The sequence below is a fragment of the Capra hircus genome, chromosome 14, assembly GCF_001704415.2.
Source record: "Capra hircus breed San Clemente chromosome 14, ASM170441v1, whole genome shotgun sequence".
Classification (NCBI taxonomy): Eukaryota; Metazoa; Chordata; class Mammalia; order Artiodactyla; family Bovidae; genus Capra; species Capra hircus.
In genome coordinates this window covers 17,255,583-17,272,561 of record NC_030821.1, presented here as the reverse complement: position 1 = coordinate 17,272,561, position 16,979 = coordinate 17,255,583, and the positions used below count along the sequence as shown (strand labels likewise).

Below are 16,979 nucleotides of genomic sequence, written 5' to 3'. Positions count from 1 at the left end.
CAAAGACAACATAAACAGATGGAGAGATATACGATGTTCTTGGATTGGAGGAATCAGTATTGTGAAAACAGCTATACTAATCAAAGCAATCTACAAATTCAATGCAATCTCTACCAAATTACCAATGGCATTTTTCACAGAATTAGAACAAAAAATTTTACAAGTTGTCTAGAAACACAGAACACCCCAAACAGCCAAAGCAATCTTGAGAAAGAAAAACAGAGCAGGCTCCCTGATATCAGACTATGCTACAAAACAATGGTACTGACACAAAAACAAAAAGACAGATTAACGGAACTGGATAGAAAGTCCAGAGATAAACCTATGCATCTATGGTCACAAAGTATAACAAAGGAGGCAAGAATATACAATGGAGAAAAGACAGTCTCTTCAATAAGTGGTGCTGAGAAATCTGGACAGTTACATACAAAAGAATGAAATTATAACACTCCCTTACAATACACACAAAAATAAACTCAAAATGGATGACAGTAAAGACCTATATGTAAGGCTGGATACTATAAACCTTTTAGAAGAAAATGTAGAACACTCTGTGACATAAATCACAGCAAGATCTTTTTGGATCCACGTCCTAGAGCAACAAATATAAAAACAAAAGCAAACAAATACACTTCTCTCCAAGAAGACAAACAGAATGCCAAGAGGTACATGAAGAGATGTTTACCACCGCTAATTATTAGAGAAATGCTAATCAAAACTACAATGAGGTATCACCTCACACTGCTCAGAATGGCCATCAAAAAATCTACAAACAATAAATGCTGAAGAGGGTGTGGAGAAAAGGGGACCCTTTTACACTGTTGGTGAGAATGTAAATTGATATAGTCACTATGGAGAACAGTATGGAGGTTCCTTAAAACTCTAAAAATAGAACCACCACATGACACAGCATTTCTATTTCTGGGCATATACCCAGAGAAAACCATGATTTGAAAAGATACATGCAATCCAATGTTCACTGCAGCATTATTTACAATAACCAGGACAGGCAAGCAACCTAAATGCCCATCAACAGAGGAAAGGATAAAGAAAATGTGATACAAAGATACATCAAAGTGTGCTAAATCATTGCAGTCATGTCCAACTCTGTGCAATCCTATGGACTACAGCCCACCAGGCTCCTCTGTCCATGTGATTCTCCAGGCAAGAATACTGGAGTGGGTTGTCATGCCCTTCTGTAGGGAATCTTCCCGACTCAGGAATTGAACCCACGTCTCTTACATCTCCTGCATTGGCAGGCAGATTCTTTACCACTAGTGCCACTCAGGAAGCCCTGGAACATAGATACAATGGAGTATTACTCAAACATAAAAAAAGAATGACATAATGATATTTGCAGAGATGTGGATGCTCCAAGAGACTGTTAAACAGAGTGAAGTCAGAAAAACAAAAAGAAATACTGAATAGTATCACATAAATGTGGAATCTAGAAAAATGATACAGATGAATTTATTTGCAAAGCAGAATAAGACACAAACGTAGAAAGAAACCTGTACAGATAACCAAGGGGGTAGGAGGAGTGAGATGAATGGGAAATGAAGATCAACATATGTACTCTATATCTATAAAACAGACAATTAATGAGACCTAATATATAGAGAACTCAATTGAAAACTCTGTAATGACCTATGTGGAAAAACACTCTAAGAAACGGCAGATATATGTATAACTGATTCACTTGCTCTACACCTGAAACACAACATTGTAAAGCAACTATACTCCAATAAAAATTAATTTTTAAAAAATCAGCACTAGGAGAAGAAAATAGAAACAGATTCCTCTGTAAGCATAGATTTTCCAGGCATTATAGACAAATATATATATAAGCATATGTTTATATATAATATTTAAGCATAAAATAGTGATATGTCAAGGTGTCTGTAGGTGAATATATGTGATATATTATTTTAAAAAACAGATCTGCAAGTATATTAATCAAGCTATATATAAACCAAGGTAGAACAAACATATCATTTCATGTCATAAAAATAATATATTAATTATAGTCTAAAACTATGAAACTATATCTGCATTTTTCCTGATCAAAGTTTTGAATTTCAATGGAAACTTCAGTTGATATAAGAAAAAAGCATAAATTTGATTGATACCAAATAAATACCATTTTAAAAATTAACAGGTCTCATAAAAGTCTCTCTCTTATTTATCTTCAGTGTGTCATTATTCTTTATTCAGGATTTTCTTCATTCAGAAAGCCATCCCAGTATCCTGCACCAAATCAATATAAACAAACACAGGATTCTAGAACTAAAAAAAAAATTTTCTTAACCAATTCTTCATTTTAAACTGGATTTTACAGAACAACTATATGATCCCCCAATCCCACTTCTGGGCATGTATCAAAACAAAACTATAATTCAAAAAGATACATACATCTCTATGTTTATGACAGCCAAGACATGGAAGCAACCGAAACATTCATCGACAGATGAGTGGCTAAACAATTTGTGGTACACACACACACAGGAATACACAGCAATGTGCATGCAAGTACAGATTATCATACTATTAATAAGTGAAGTAAGTCAGAAAGACAAATACCATATAACATCACATATGTGGAATCTAAAATATGACACAGGACTTTCTTGCTGGTACAGTGGGGAGGAGTTTGCCTGACAATGCATACAACATGGGTTCAATCCCTGGTCCACGAAGATTCCACAAGCCACAGAATACCCAGGTTCATGTGCCACAGCTACTGAGCCTGCCCTCTAGAGCCAATGAACCTCAATTAGCGAAGCCTGCACGTTCTAGGGCCTTCAAGTCAGAACTACTGACCCTGCTAGCTGGAACTGCTGAAGCCTGTGCACCTAGAGCGTGTGGGCCTCGAGTCTGTGCTTTTCAACAAGAGAAGCCACTTCAACACTTCTCTGCACCATTACAACAATGAAAAATCTATGCAACGCAACAAAGAGGAGCCCCTGCTCTCTGCAACTAGAGAAAACCTGCAGGAAGCAACAAAGACCCAGTGCAATGAAAAATAAAAATAAATAAACAAATTATTAAAAAAATAAAATAAAAAAAGACACAACTGAACCTATCTATGGAACAGAAAAACAATGACAGATATTAAGAAGAAACTGGAGGTTCCTTGGGGGAGGGGCAAGAAAAGTAATGGTTTAGGAGGTTGGGGTTAGCAGAGGTAACCTTTAAAACATATAATAGATAAAAAAGTTTCCACTGTATAGCAAACAGAATTATATTCAATACCCAATAACAAACTATAATGGAAAAGATTATATTAAAAATGTACATATGTATATGTATGACAGAATCACTTTGCCGCAGAGCAGTAATTAACACTGTTCAATTCAGTCGCTCAGTCATGTCCGACTCTTTGCGACTCCATGGACTGCAGCATGCCAGGCCTACCTGTCCATCACCAACTCCCAGAGTTCACTCAAACTCATGTCCATTGAGTCAGTGATGCCATCCAACCATCTCATCCTCTGTCATCCACTTCTCCTCCCAATTTCAATCTTTTCTAGCATCAGGCTCTTTTCAAATGAGTCAGCTATTCGCATCAGGTGGCCAAAGTATTGGAGTCTCAGCTTTGACATCAGCCTCCAATGAACATTCAGGACTGATCTCCTTTAGGATGCACTGGTTGGATCTCCTTGCAGTCCAAGGGGTTCTCAAGAGTCTTCTCCAACATCACAGTTCAAAAGCATCAATTCTTTGACACTCAGGTTTCTTTATAGTCCAACTCATATGTGACTACTGGAAAAACCATAGCCTTGACTAGACGGACCTTTGTTGACAACGTAATGTCTCTGCTTTTTAAAATGCTGTCTAGGTTGGTCATAACTTTTCTTCCAAGGAGTAAGCATCTTTTAATTTCATGGCTTCAGTCACCTTCTGGAATGATTTTGGGGCCAAGAAATATAAAGTCAGCCACTGATTCCTGTGTTTCCCCATCTATTTCCCATGAAGTGATGGGACCAAATGCCATGATCTTAGTTTTCTCAATGTTGAGCATTAAGCCAACTTTTTCACTCTCTTCTTTCACTTTCATCATGAGGCTCTTTAGTTCCTCTTTGCTTTCTGCCATAAAGGTGGTATCATCTGCATATCTGAGGTGATTGATATTTCTCCCGGCAATCTTGATTCCAGCTGGTGCTTCATCCAACCCAGCGTTTCTCATGATGTACTCTGCGTATAAGTTAAATAAGCACAGTGACAATATACAGCCTTGATGTACTCCTTTTCCTATTTGGAACCAGTCTGTTGTTCCATGTCCAGTTCTAACTGTTACTTCCTGACCTGCTAACAGATTTCTCAAGAGGCAAGTCAGGTGGTCTGGTATTACCATCTCTTTCAGAATTTTCCAGTTTATTGTGATCCACACAGTCAAAGGCTTTGGCATAGTCAATAAAGCAGAATAAATGTTTTTCTGGAACTCTCTTGCGTTTTGATGATCCTGCGGATGTTGGCAATTTGATCTCTGGTTCCTCTGCCTTTTCTAAAACCAGTTTGAATATCTGGAAGTTCACGATTCACATATTGTTGAAGCCTGCTTGGAGAATTTTGAGCATTACTTTCCTAGTGTGTGAGATGAGTGCAACTGTGCAGTAGTTTGAGCATTCTATGGTGTTGCCTTTCTTAGGCACTGGAATGAAAACTGACCTTTTCCAGTCCTGTGGCCACTGCTGAGTTTTCCAAATTTGCTGGCATACTGAGTGCAGCACTTTCACAGCATCATCTTTTAGGATTTCAAAGAGTTCAACTGGAATTCCATCACCTCCACTAGCTCTGTTCGTAGTGATGCTTCCTAAGGCCCACTTGACTTCGCATTCCAGGATGTCTGGCTCTAGGTGACTGATCACACTATTTTGATTATCTGGGTCGTGAAGATGTTTTTTGTACAGTTCTTCTGTGTATTCTTGCCAGCTCTTCTTAATATCTTCTGTTTCTGTTAGGTCCGTACCATTTCTGTCCTTTACTGACCCCATCTTTGCATGAAATGTTACCTTGGTATCTCTAATTTTCTTGAAGAGATCTCTGGTCTAATTAACACTGTAAATCAAAAAATCAACTATATTCAATAGAATTAAATCAATCAATCAAATAAACAAAACTGGATTTTCTTTTACAGGAAAACATAATCAAAATATAGATTATAAATTAATACATAATCATTATAAAATGTATTATCATTAACTCATATACATCCATAAAATCTTCTTTATTGCTAGTATTATGACAGTTTTTTTCATTTCAAATATTTCTGTATCTCTTTTACATATAGGCCCAAAACTCGAAAGTATATCTTACTCATATTGGCATATATTAAATAACCTAAGGCTATAAGCACTGCAAACAATTACCTTTTGAAATAATGAGACATAAAATATGAATTAAGGTATAAAGCAGTATTCAGTTTGGTTTACGTTTTTTAAAGCCAACACTGATAATCTCGGATCATGTTTAATTCGAAATAATTAATCATGAAGTGACTTAGCATTTTAATCTTATTGACTCTATGAAGCTACATCTGGCTTAAATTTTAAGCACACAGAATTAAGGATCATAGGCATGTATCTCTTTAAATAGATACTAGCAGAAAACAATTTTTTTAATTACAACTTAAAATCAACTAGAAGAAGGATCTTCAAAGTCATCCACATTAGACCATGTCTACAGTTTAAAATTCCACGGACCAGCTCTGGTTGGAAAGGTCTCTTTCAAAATTATGATAATATTCAGCAAACTAACTAGAAGACAGAATATACATTTTGATTTAATTATGAAGGCTTTAAATATTAAGCATGTATTAATAATAATAATAAATCTTAACTTGGAAACTAAAAGCAATGTTGTTCTGACTGAAACCAGATAAGCATGTATTTTCTGATACTTAATACCATTACTTCTCATTTCATCTAAAATTGTATGGCATAAATCACAGGATAGACTTCTTAGCATTCCTAAGTCCAGGACACTTCCCTCCATTCCATCAGTCATCCTTCCCAAGCCTAGTTATTTCTCTCAGTTTTTTCAGAAATTAAGGGTGCTTTTTTATTTTTTTTTATTTTTTTTTTCAGAAGAGGTCATAATTTATTTATTTTTATTTTTTTTATTTTTTTTTATTTTTTAAATTTTAAAATCTTTAATTCTTACATGCGTTCCCAAACATGAACCCCCCTCCCACCTCCCTCCCCACAACATCTCTCTGGGTCATCCCCATGCACCTGCCCCAAGCAAGCTGCACCCTACGTCAGACATGGACTGGCGATTCAATTCTTACATGACAGTATACATGTTAGAATTCCCATTCTCCCAAATCATCCCACCCTCTCCCTCTCCCTCTGAGTCCAAAAGTCCGTTATACACATCTGTGTCTTTTTTCCTGTCTTGCATACAGGGTCGTCATTGCCATCTTCCTAAATTCCATATATATGTGTTAGTATACTGTATTGGTGTTTTTCTTTCTGGCTTACTTCACTCTGTATAATTGGCTCCAGTTTCATCCATCTCATCAGAACTGATTCAAATGAATTCTTTTTAACGGCTGAGTAATACTCCATTGTGTATATGTACCACAGCTTTCTTATCCATTCATCTGCTGATGGACATCTAGGTTGTTTCCATGTCCTGGCTATTATAAACAGTGTAAAACTCTCACTGTTTGCAGATGACATGATCCTCTACATGGAAAACCCTAAAGACTCCACCAGAAAATTACTAGAGCTAATCAATGAATATAGTAAAGTTGCAGGATATAAAATCAACACTCAGAAATCCCTTGCATTCCTATACACGAATAATGAGAAAGTAGAAAAAGAAATTAAGGAAACAATTCCATTCACCATTGCAACGAAAAGAATAAAATACTTAGGAATATATCTACCTAAAGAAACTAAAGACCTATATATAGAAAACTATAAAACACTGATGAAAGAAATCAAAGAGGACACTAATAGATGGAGAAATATACCATGTTCATGGATCGGAAGAATCAATATAGTGAAAATGAGTATACTACCCAAAGCAATTTACAAATTCAATGCAATCCCTGTCAAGCTACCAGCCACATTTTTCACAGAACTAGAAAAAATAATTTCAAGATTTGTATGGAAATACAAAAAACCTCGAATAGCCAAAGCAATCTTGAGAAAGAAGAATGGAACTGGAGGAATCAACTTGCCTGACTTCAGGCTCTACTACAAAGCCACAGTCATCAAGACAGTATGGTACTGGCACAAAGACAGACATATAGATCAATGGAACAAAATAGAAAGCCCAGAGATAAATCCACACACATATGGACACCTTATCTTTGACAAAGGAGGCAAGAATATACAATGGAGTAAAGACAATCTCTTTAACAAGTGGTGCTGGGAAAACTGGTCAACCCCTTGTAAAACAATGAAACTAGATCACTTTCTAACAGGGTGCTTTTTAAAATATAAGAACCTTAGGGTTACCACTTTGCAAACATCAGTAAAAAAAATTTTTTTAGAGAATCTCTTATTCACATGTAACAACACAAACAAAATTCCAATATTTATCTTTTTCACCAAGCACCCTGAAACTATAATGATTTTTCCCCCAAAATGACTTGCTTCTGGGGGGAAAATGATAGCTGAAAAAAAAATGTGCATGTTTAATCTATCCTATTTCTATTTTCCAAAAATATTTAATACAGTACTTGAAGGTTATCTGGAATTTAACTCTATACCATACAGACCACCATAAAAAGAACAGCAAGTCTCTGAAATATGCCAATGTTTTATTCTACTTGACAAAGGTTTAAGTTTTGACATCTTTCCTTTATAACTCAGACATAAAACACTACAAGATACACATAAGTTTGAAGAGAAGGCAACTTTAGCTTTATATAGCATTCTCAAGAACTAAGATTACAAACCTTAGATAGGTGTGAGGATTAGTTGACAAAATTATAAACTTTAAAATTCATATTTCTGACTTCTGCACAGCATTATAGTATTTTTTTGCTTCTTTTTAAAAAAATTAATTTATCTATTTTAATTGGAGGTTAATTACTTTACAATATTGTATTGGTTCAAATTCATGGCTGCCAACCATTAAAACAATTAAGTCATTAATATTTCTGAAGTTTAAATTGGATTACAGTCTTTTGTAACATCAAAGGTTAATACAGAGCAAATGTATACAATCCATGGAATCTCAAAGAGTCGGACACAACTGAAACAACTGAGCACACACATATAAAACACAGGACACAAGGAATAGCTGCAGTGATTAAAACCAACCACAATTCACAATTAAAAAGTATATTAACTTCATAGGACAAAAGAGGATGAGATGGCTGGATGGCATCACTGACTCGATGGACGTGAATCTGAGTGAACTCCGGGAGTTGGTGATGGACAGGGAGGCTTGGCGTGCTGCGATTCATGGGGTCGCAAAGAGTCGGACATGACTGAGCGACTGAACTGAACTGAACTAACTTCATATTACCTTATTACTTTAAAAAATAACAATGAAACTTTGAGTGACATGGGATTTAAAACTATTTTTAAAAGTTTGTCAAATGTAATTCCAAAACTCTGAGACACACAATTTTCAAAGTTTAAAAAGATACTAGCAAGGTATGGTATACCTGATAGTGTAACATAGACTGTAATCCACAGACTTTGGGATATTTTACTGAAATTATTTTAACTTGGAACACAGCCACACCCATTTGTTTATGAATAGTCTACGGTCAATTTTGTACTAAACAGCAGCTGCTAGAGAGACTATACAGCTCACAAGCCTAAAATTTGTAGTATATGACCCCATAAGAAAAAAATTTGCTAATCCCTGTTAACACACTGCTGGTAGGAGTATACTATAACAGTTTTGCATATGAATTTGGTAACAAAAAGTTAACACCTTTTAACTAATTAATTTCCAGAAATCTATGCTAATGAAATGTGGGAATTAATATTAGGAATTTCATTTATAGTTATATATTATAGAAAATACTTGAAATAATCTAAATTTCCAAAAATGAAGGCTGATTAAGCAAACTGATGTACTCAAGTGACAAACTAGTACATGATCATTTAAATGATGGTTTCAAAGTCTATGCAATAAACAGAAAATTCTTAGGACATAAAGGAAAATTTTAAATACAATCTAAAACAAGACAGGGCTTCCCTGGTGGCTCAGCTGGTAAAGAAACCGCCTGCAGTGCGGGAGACCTGGGTTCAATCCCTGATTTGGGAAGACCCTCTGGAGAAGGGAAAGGCTCCCCACTCCAGTATTCTGGCCTGGAGAATTCCATGGACTATCCACGGGGTTGCAAAGAGTTGGACACCGATTGAGTAACTTTCACTCTGTAAGCTATTCAAACTCAAATTAAATGCAAGGTAAATAAATAGCAGGGGGAACTCTAGCAGGCCATATGTAAGAGAAATTTCAATGGCTTGTGACTGATTGATGAGTTAATTTTTTTTCCTGCTTCCTGGATTTTCTAACTTTCCAAATTTTAATTACTAAAGATACAATTACTTTCATCATAAAAACTTGAAACAATGTACGTAAACATCTAAAGACTTCATGTGTTTAGATGATAAATCAGACTCTGTTATTCCTCTGCTTAAACACTGTCTTCCCAATTCCCTTTGCATTAAATGTAAACTTCTCATCATACCCTATGAAGCCACGCCAGATGACTCACATCTCTCTGAAATCTCATCTCTGACACTCTCCCCTGGTGACTATACTCCAGCTACCCTTGCACATGCCAAATGCTTTGCTACTTGTTCAGTCACTTCTTATATCCTTCACGGAGGCCTGTCTCTAAACACTCTAGCAAATTAAGTTTTCATCTAATATCTTTAATATTTGTGATTATATAATTTTTTCCTTACTCATTGTCTACCTCCTCAGATACAATATAAGCTCATGAAATCAGTGACTATCTCCACTGTCCATATATAACCAATGTCAAGCAAAGGTTCCACACTTTAAAAATACTGCATTTAATGGATGAATATGTAAATTAAATTTTACATTTACCTTTAACCTTTCAAATACTTTATTACTAAGTATAGCTTCATTTCTGGAGGAGGAAATGATGACCCACCCGCATTATTCTTACCTGACAGATCCCATGGACAGAGGGGCCTGGAGGGCTACAGTACACTGGATCACAAAGAGTTAGACATAACTGAGTGACTGATCATGCAGGCACAGCTTCATTTCATCCAGAAGTAATTATTTTAAAATGTGCTTCAAACCAAAGAATACTCCAAATATTACTTAATATAAGACACACTTTGATTACTGATAACAATTCTCCAGCCTGTTTTCCAATATTCCAATGTTATACACTTTCATCTATGCTGTATTAAGCCTTTAACCTAATTATAAAAGTAATACAGACTATGTGGAGATTTGTCACGGTCCACAAAACTAGGAAGAAAATATTTTTAATCAATATTAACATTTGGTTGTAGATCAGACTCCTAATATTTGAGGATTGAACTCCAGCTTTTCAACATCTATGGCTACACTGCAGCCACATGAAGCTGGTATCTGGAAACAAATATATTTTTTAAAGATATAATAGGCATCACATTCTATAATACATTTTTTCTGTATGTTTTATGATGCTTAAAAAAATACATGTGTTATGATGAACATTTTCCTTTTTATTATTATTTTTTACTCTCTAGCATTCCATTCCCTTGTCTCAGATACCTCTAATTCTCCACCTGACCCTAAATCATTCTAGCAGTTGCAGTGGTAAACAGCTCTACACGGCTTCCTAAGCAACTCCACACAGGAAAAACTGACAAAGCCTGTGTCCATCCAATATGTCTCTTGCCTCTGAACTCAGAGCTTGCAGTGTACTCCTATAATACAGAGCAATGCAGCTCTTCACTTGGTGCCCATAAATATACACAGAAGCTAGATGAGCAGCAAAGGCAGTGTCCTGAGGAGTAGACCCTTGAACAATGGAGTATGTAAGCAAGTGGGGAAAAAAAATCTCCGAGGAAGAACGGTTCAAGAAACTTGTGACTAATTAGATTATACACCCAAATAGGTCTCCCTCTGCTGACTCATAATGTTAATCCTCAACTATAATCCATAATAACAGGAGTACATAAGCCTTTCTCTTAGGCTTTCCTATCTGAGAAACCCCTACAAATCTCGTCTCTTCTGGTAAAGCACTCAAGTTCCCTTTGGGGAATTATCACAGTCCCTCCCCTGAAATCACATACAGTTTAATGGGATTATATGAAAGAATTGCTTAAGTCACTGAGAAGATACAATTATTAATTAAATGGACTAAAATAAGAAAGAGGTTTGAAGAGAAAAGTAAAGACAGCAATTTGAAAAATGGGGAATTCAGGGTGTCTATGAGATACCAGTTCAGTTCAGTTCAATCAGTTGTGTTTGACTCTTTGAAACCAAATGGAATGCAGCATGTGAGGCCTCCTTGTCCATTACCAACTCTCAGAGTTTACTCAAACTCAGGTCCATTGAATCGGTGATGCCATCCAACCATCTCATCCTCTGTCATCCCCTTCTCCTCTCACCTTCAATCTTTCCCAGCATCAGAGTCTTTTCAAATGAGTCAGCTCTTCGCATCAGATGGCCAAAGTATTGGAGTTTCAGCCTCTACATCAATCCTTCCAATGAACACTCAGGACTGATCTCCTTTAGGATGGACTGGTTGGATCTCCTTGCAGTCCAAGGGACTCTCAAGAGTCTTCTCCAACATCACAGTTCAAAAGCATCAATTCTTTGGCACTCAGCTTTCTTTATAGTCCAACTCTCACATCCATACATGAAGCGAAGTGAAGTCACTCAGTCATGTCTGACTCTTTTCGACCCCATGGACTGTAGCCTACCAGGCTCCTCCCTCCATGGGATTCTCCAGGCAAGAGTACTGGAGTGGGCTGCCATTTCCTTCTCCAGGGGATCTTCCTGACTCAGGGATCGAACCTGGGTCTCCTGCATTCCAGGCAGACACTTTAACCTCTGAGCCACCAGGGAAGCCCATTAACACATCCATACATGACTACTGGAAAAACCATAGCCTTGACTAGACGGACCTTTGTTGACAACGTAATGTCTCTGCTTTTTAAAATGCTGTCTAGGTTGGTCATAACTTTTCTTCCAAGGAGTAAGTGTCTTTTAATTTCATGGCTGCAATCACCATCCATGGTGATTTTGGAGCCCCCCAAAAAATAAAGTCTGACACTGTTTCCCCATCTATTCGCCATGAAGTGATGGGACCAAATGCCATGATCTTAGTTTTCTCAATGTTGAGCTTTAAGCCAACTTTTTCACTCTCCTCTTTCACTTTCATCATAAGGCTCTTTAGTTCCTCTTTGCTTTCTGCCATAAGGGTGGTGTCATCTGCATATCTGAGGTGATTGATATTTCTCTCAGCAATCTTGATTCCAGCTGGTGCTTCATCCAGCCCAGCGTTTCTCATGTACTCTGCACAGAAGTCAAATAAGCACGGGGACAATATACAGCCTTGATGTACTCCTTTTCCTATTTGGGACCAGTCTGTTGTTCCATGTCCAGTTCTAACTATTGCTTCCTGACCTGCATATAGGTTTCTCAAGAGGCAAGTCAGGTGGTCTGGTATTCCCATCTCTTTCAGAATTTTCCACAGTTTTTTGTGATGCACAGTCAAAGGCTTTGTCGTAGTCAATAAATGTTTTTCTGGAACTCTCTTGCTTTTTCGATGATCCAACGGATGTTGACAATTTGATCTCTGTTTCTTCTGCCTTTTCAAAAACCAGCTTGATCTTCTGGAAGTTCAGAGTTCATGTATTACTGAAGCCTGGCTTGGAGAATTTTGAGCATAACTCTACTAGTGTGTGAGATGAGTGCAATTGTGTGGTAGTTTGAACATTCTTTGGGACTGGATGGGATACCAAGGTAAAGATATTTATCAGCAGTTGTAATACATAGGCCAATATTATTTATGGAAACATTATACCTTGGCCTAAAAGCGTAACCATGGAAATAAGGAGTTATATTTAATTAACAACCATAAGGTAAAATTAAGATAGACACAAATTTAAATATGCTACAACATAATAAACAATGAAAGTAATGCACACATATAAATAGTATAGTCATTATATATTAAAATGTATTATGTATAAATATTATATATACATGTAAATAAACACAGCTAAAACCAGAGTAATCAAAAGAAAAAAAAAACCTCAAGTTTCCATTCATTAAGGAAATGAGATGACTATGGAGAAATGAAAAAAGAAAATTAAAGAATGCTTAGAAAGATGGAATCAGAATACAAAAAAAAAAATCAAGATATTAAACATCTTCTCTCTTTTTCCTCAGTATTTCCAAGGGAATGGTCCAAAGCACCAAATGCTAATTAAATCAAGCTTAATTTATATATAACAACAATTTTCTTACTGAAGCTTGCTGGTTCTCTTTCCTCTAAATTGATTTCACTGTTTTCAGGTAAAGTGTTATAAATAAAGGCAAGTGACTACAATTAGGTTCACGATTATAACCTACTCACTTGGAAACATGATGGTAGTTTCTCTTTCACAATAATTTCAACAGAAATCTTAGAAATGAATCTCCCTGTGTTGGCTTGCCTTATTTGATCATCCCTGAACCAATCATCTCAATAAAGGAACAGAACTGGATTTTGAGGCACAGGTCCCATGTTCAGTCCCGGAACTACCCTGTGAGATCAATCCCCCTTGAGCTATATAGCTTGCAAATATCAGACAGGGAGGAAATGAATACCGAAAAGGCTAAAATGAAGGAAATGTCACACTTCACACCTAGAAGTGATCATAATATTGTAGTTCTTTAAAAAAATGTGATAGCTTTAATATAATTCCAAGCTTCAGTGCTACAAGAATAGTACAAGGAAGTTCAAAATATCTTTCAAGCAAATCCTCCAATTTTGTAAATTTGGACTCATATACCAACATATCTGCATATGTGTGTCTCAGTATATGCATAAAACTCTTTATGATCAATTTTAGAGTATACTGGATACATGGTGCCCATATACCTCTAAATATGCCAGTGTCTATTTATTAAGGACAAGGACATGTTCTTACATAAATGTTGCATTTTCGAATAAATATTGTGAAAATTTTTTAAATCTTTCCTAATACTGAAAGCTCCTTAATTTAACAACAGCAAAAAAAGAGGTCTGTGTCACAAGTCTCTTAATATTCCTGGAAAGAAAAGATATTTCCATTACAAATAAAGAGAAAATGCAACATCACTAAAACAATGTATTCCTCGGTCCATTTCTTTTAAAACATGTGATTTTCATTACTGAGAATTTTTCAGTTCTTGCCAGTAGTCATAGAAGAGATTCAAATTTCATTTACAAAGTTCTCCACTCCCAGGTGAATAATAATCAATGTCTACAACCCCTGACAAAGTAAACCAATTGATTATATACTGCACCCCTGCAAAAGTCTGCCAAGTCCAGCCAGTAGACTGCCAAAGCACAAATGTTTGACATCCGAGATAGTGAGGGTACATGGAAAGATGATATGAATTCTTCACAGGAATCTCAGCAGAGTTAATATGAATTTGGCATACTCTTGAGTCTTATTTTCTCCATTTTAAAGATGAAAGGATTCCACATCAGGCTAAGTTACAGGACCAGATTTACCCTCTCGTGTGAAACAATCAAAATATTAGTGGGGGGAAATATATGAAGTGAAGGTATGCAAGACACAAGAAATCAGGCAACAGAGGACTGTGGACCCTACCACACAAAAAACAAGGGGAATACTGCAAATTATCTCAGCTGACTGTCTTGAGAGAACTTCCAGGATCTAGTGCAGAGAGAGCAACCAAACAAAGCTTGGCACTCTCTCTAAGAGACAGAGCTGAGAATACACAGAGATCAGAGTGCCTAAAGCTCTCAGGAAAGTGTACCAAAGAGGACAGAGCTGCACAGAGAGACGACTCCATAGAACTTCAAAGGATCTTCTCAAGAATTCAACAGAAAAAAGAAATAGGTATGGATATGTAAATGCTCAATAATCACATTAAAAGCTGTTCAACATCATAAACCCACTAGGAAGACAATACTCAAAAAAAAATCAAAAACAACAAATACTGACAAGGATGTAGAAAAACAGGAATCATTTAGTACATTGCTAGTAGAAATAAAAATGGTTCAGCTAATGTGACAACAATCTGGAGGTTCCTCAATAATATAAACATAGACTTATCATATGACCCAGCAATTCAACTCCTAGATATATTCACAAAATAAGGAAAATCAAGTACTCAAACCAACATATGTAGTCATATATTCTAAATATATATACATATGTTCATAGCAGCACTTATTCATAATTTCCAAAATGTGGAAATAATTCAGATGTTTATAAAGGATGAATGGATAAACAAATAATAATATATAGACACAACGGAATATTATTTGACCACAAAAAAAGAAGAAAGTACTGACATATGCTATAACGTGGAGAAAGAAATGGCAACCTACTCCAGTATTCTTTTCTGGAAAATTCCATGGCGATAGGAGTCTGGTGGGCTGCAGTTTATGAGGTTGCAAAGAGCTGGACAATACTGAGCACACACATACACACATGCTGTAATGTGGATGAACCTTGAAAGCGTGCCATGTGGAAGAAGCCAGGTCAAATAGGTCACATAATTCAAGTGGGAAATGAAGAGGAACCAGACAATAAGAACAAGAAACAGAGAAAAAAGAGAAACCCAGAGAAGTGGCACAGGGAAGAAAGTATTTCAAGGAATAGTGATCAACATTTAAATTATTGCTGCCAAGTTAAAAAAAATAAGGATTGTGAACCGCCAGCTGAATGTAACAGTATTTAGATTACCAGTAATTTGGACAAGCTCAGTTTCAGTGGAGTAGGGGGAGCAAAAGACTGAATGAAATGCATTCAGAAACAGGAAGAGAAGAAATGGAGATGACAGGTATAAGACCATTCTTTTGAGAAATTTTATTGCAGAGGGCAAATAAATATAATGATAGCTGTTGAGAAGAAAGTGGGATCCAAGGAAAGTTTTGTTTGTTTGTTTTCCTAAGACAAGAGATAGCATGTTTACAGCCTGAGAAGAAATGATCCAGCAGAGAGGGAAAAAGTGAATGATACAGTGAATGAGTACAGATTTACTGCAGTGATACTCTTGAATAGGGAGAAGCAATGGTATCTAGTGACTCACCATCAGATCATAGCATGGTTATTTCATCTATAGTAACTTGAAAGCAGAGCACTGCAAAGATACTGCAAGGTAAGTTAAGATGGTTGTGCTCCAGTGTGTGTATGACAGCTTCTTCTCATAGCTTCATTTTTTTTTCCCCAGAGAAGCAGGAAGCAAAGTCATTATCCATGAAAGGGATTTCAAGGAGCTGAGTGTCATGGATGGAGAAGGGTTTGAGGGGAGTATAAAATGAGAAACAGTGGTTTAAGGACAGTGCTTCTCAAATTTGAACGTGCTTAAAAGTCACCTGGGGAACTGTATTAACATGCAGGTTATGATTCTATGGATCTAGTGTGTAGCCTGAGATGGTGAAGTTCTAACAAGCCCCCATATGATGCTAATATAAGAAGAACAGGAGAGCACAGGATAACGAGACTAGTGGGGGAAAAGGAATGACTACAAAGCAGCAGTAAGATCCTGCTTTTAGGATGCTGCTGCTGTTTAGTCACTGAGTTGTGGGCAACTCTTTGCCACCCCATGGCCTGCAGCCCTCCAGGCTCCTCTATCCATGGGATTTCCCAGGCAAGAATACTGGAGTGGGTAGCTATTTCCTTCTCCAGGAGATCTTCCCCACCCAGGGACTGAACCTGGGTCTCCTACAGGGCAGGCAGACTCTTTACCCACTGAGTCACCTGGGAAGCCCGCTTTTAGAATAGTGATCACAAAATTATAGTAAGACAGTCAACTGTCTTACATACAATGACTATGTATTTTTCTGATTTCAAAGA

At 36.6% G+C, this 16,979-nt stretch overlaps 1 protein-coding gene and 1 non-coding gene across 9 annotated transcripts in view; both read right to left on the bottom strand.

The window, feature by feature from the left end:
- VPS13B (vacuolar protein sorting 13 homolog B) overlaps positions 1-16,979 on the bottom strand; it is a 786,697-nt gene that overhangs the window by 478,467 nt on the left and 291,251 nt on the right. The gene's annotated exons all lie outside the window — the stretch shown is intronic.
- On the bottom strand, positions 11,949-12,021 carry TRNAS-GGA. Its single transcript has one exon. It is a non-coding gene; the product is annotated as a tRNA-Ser (tRNA).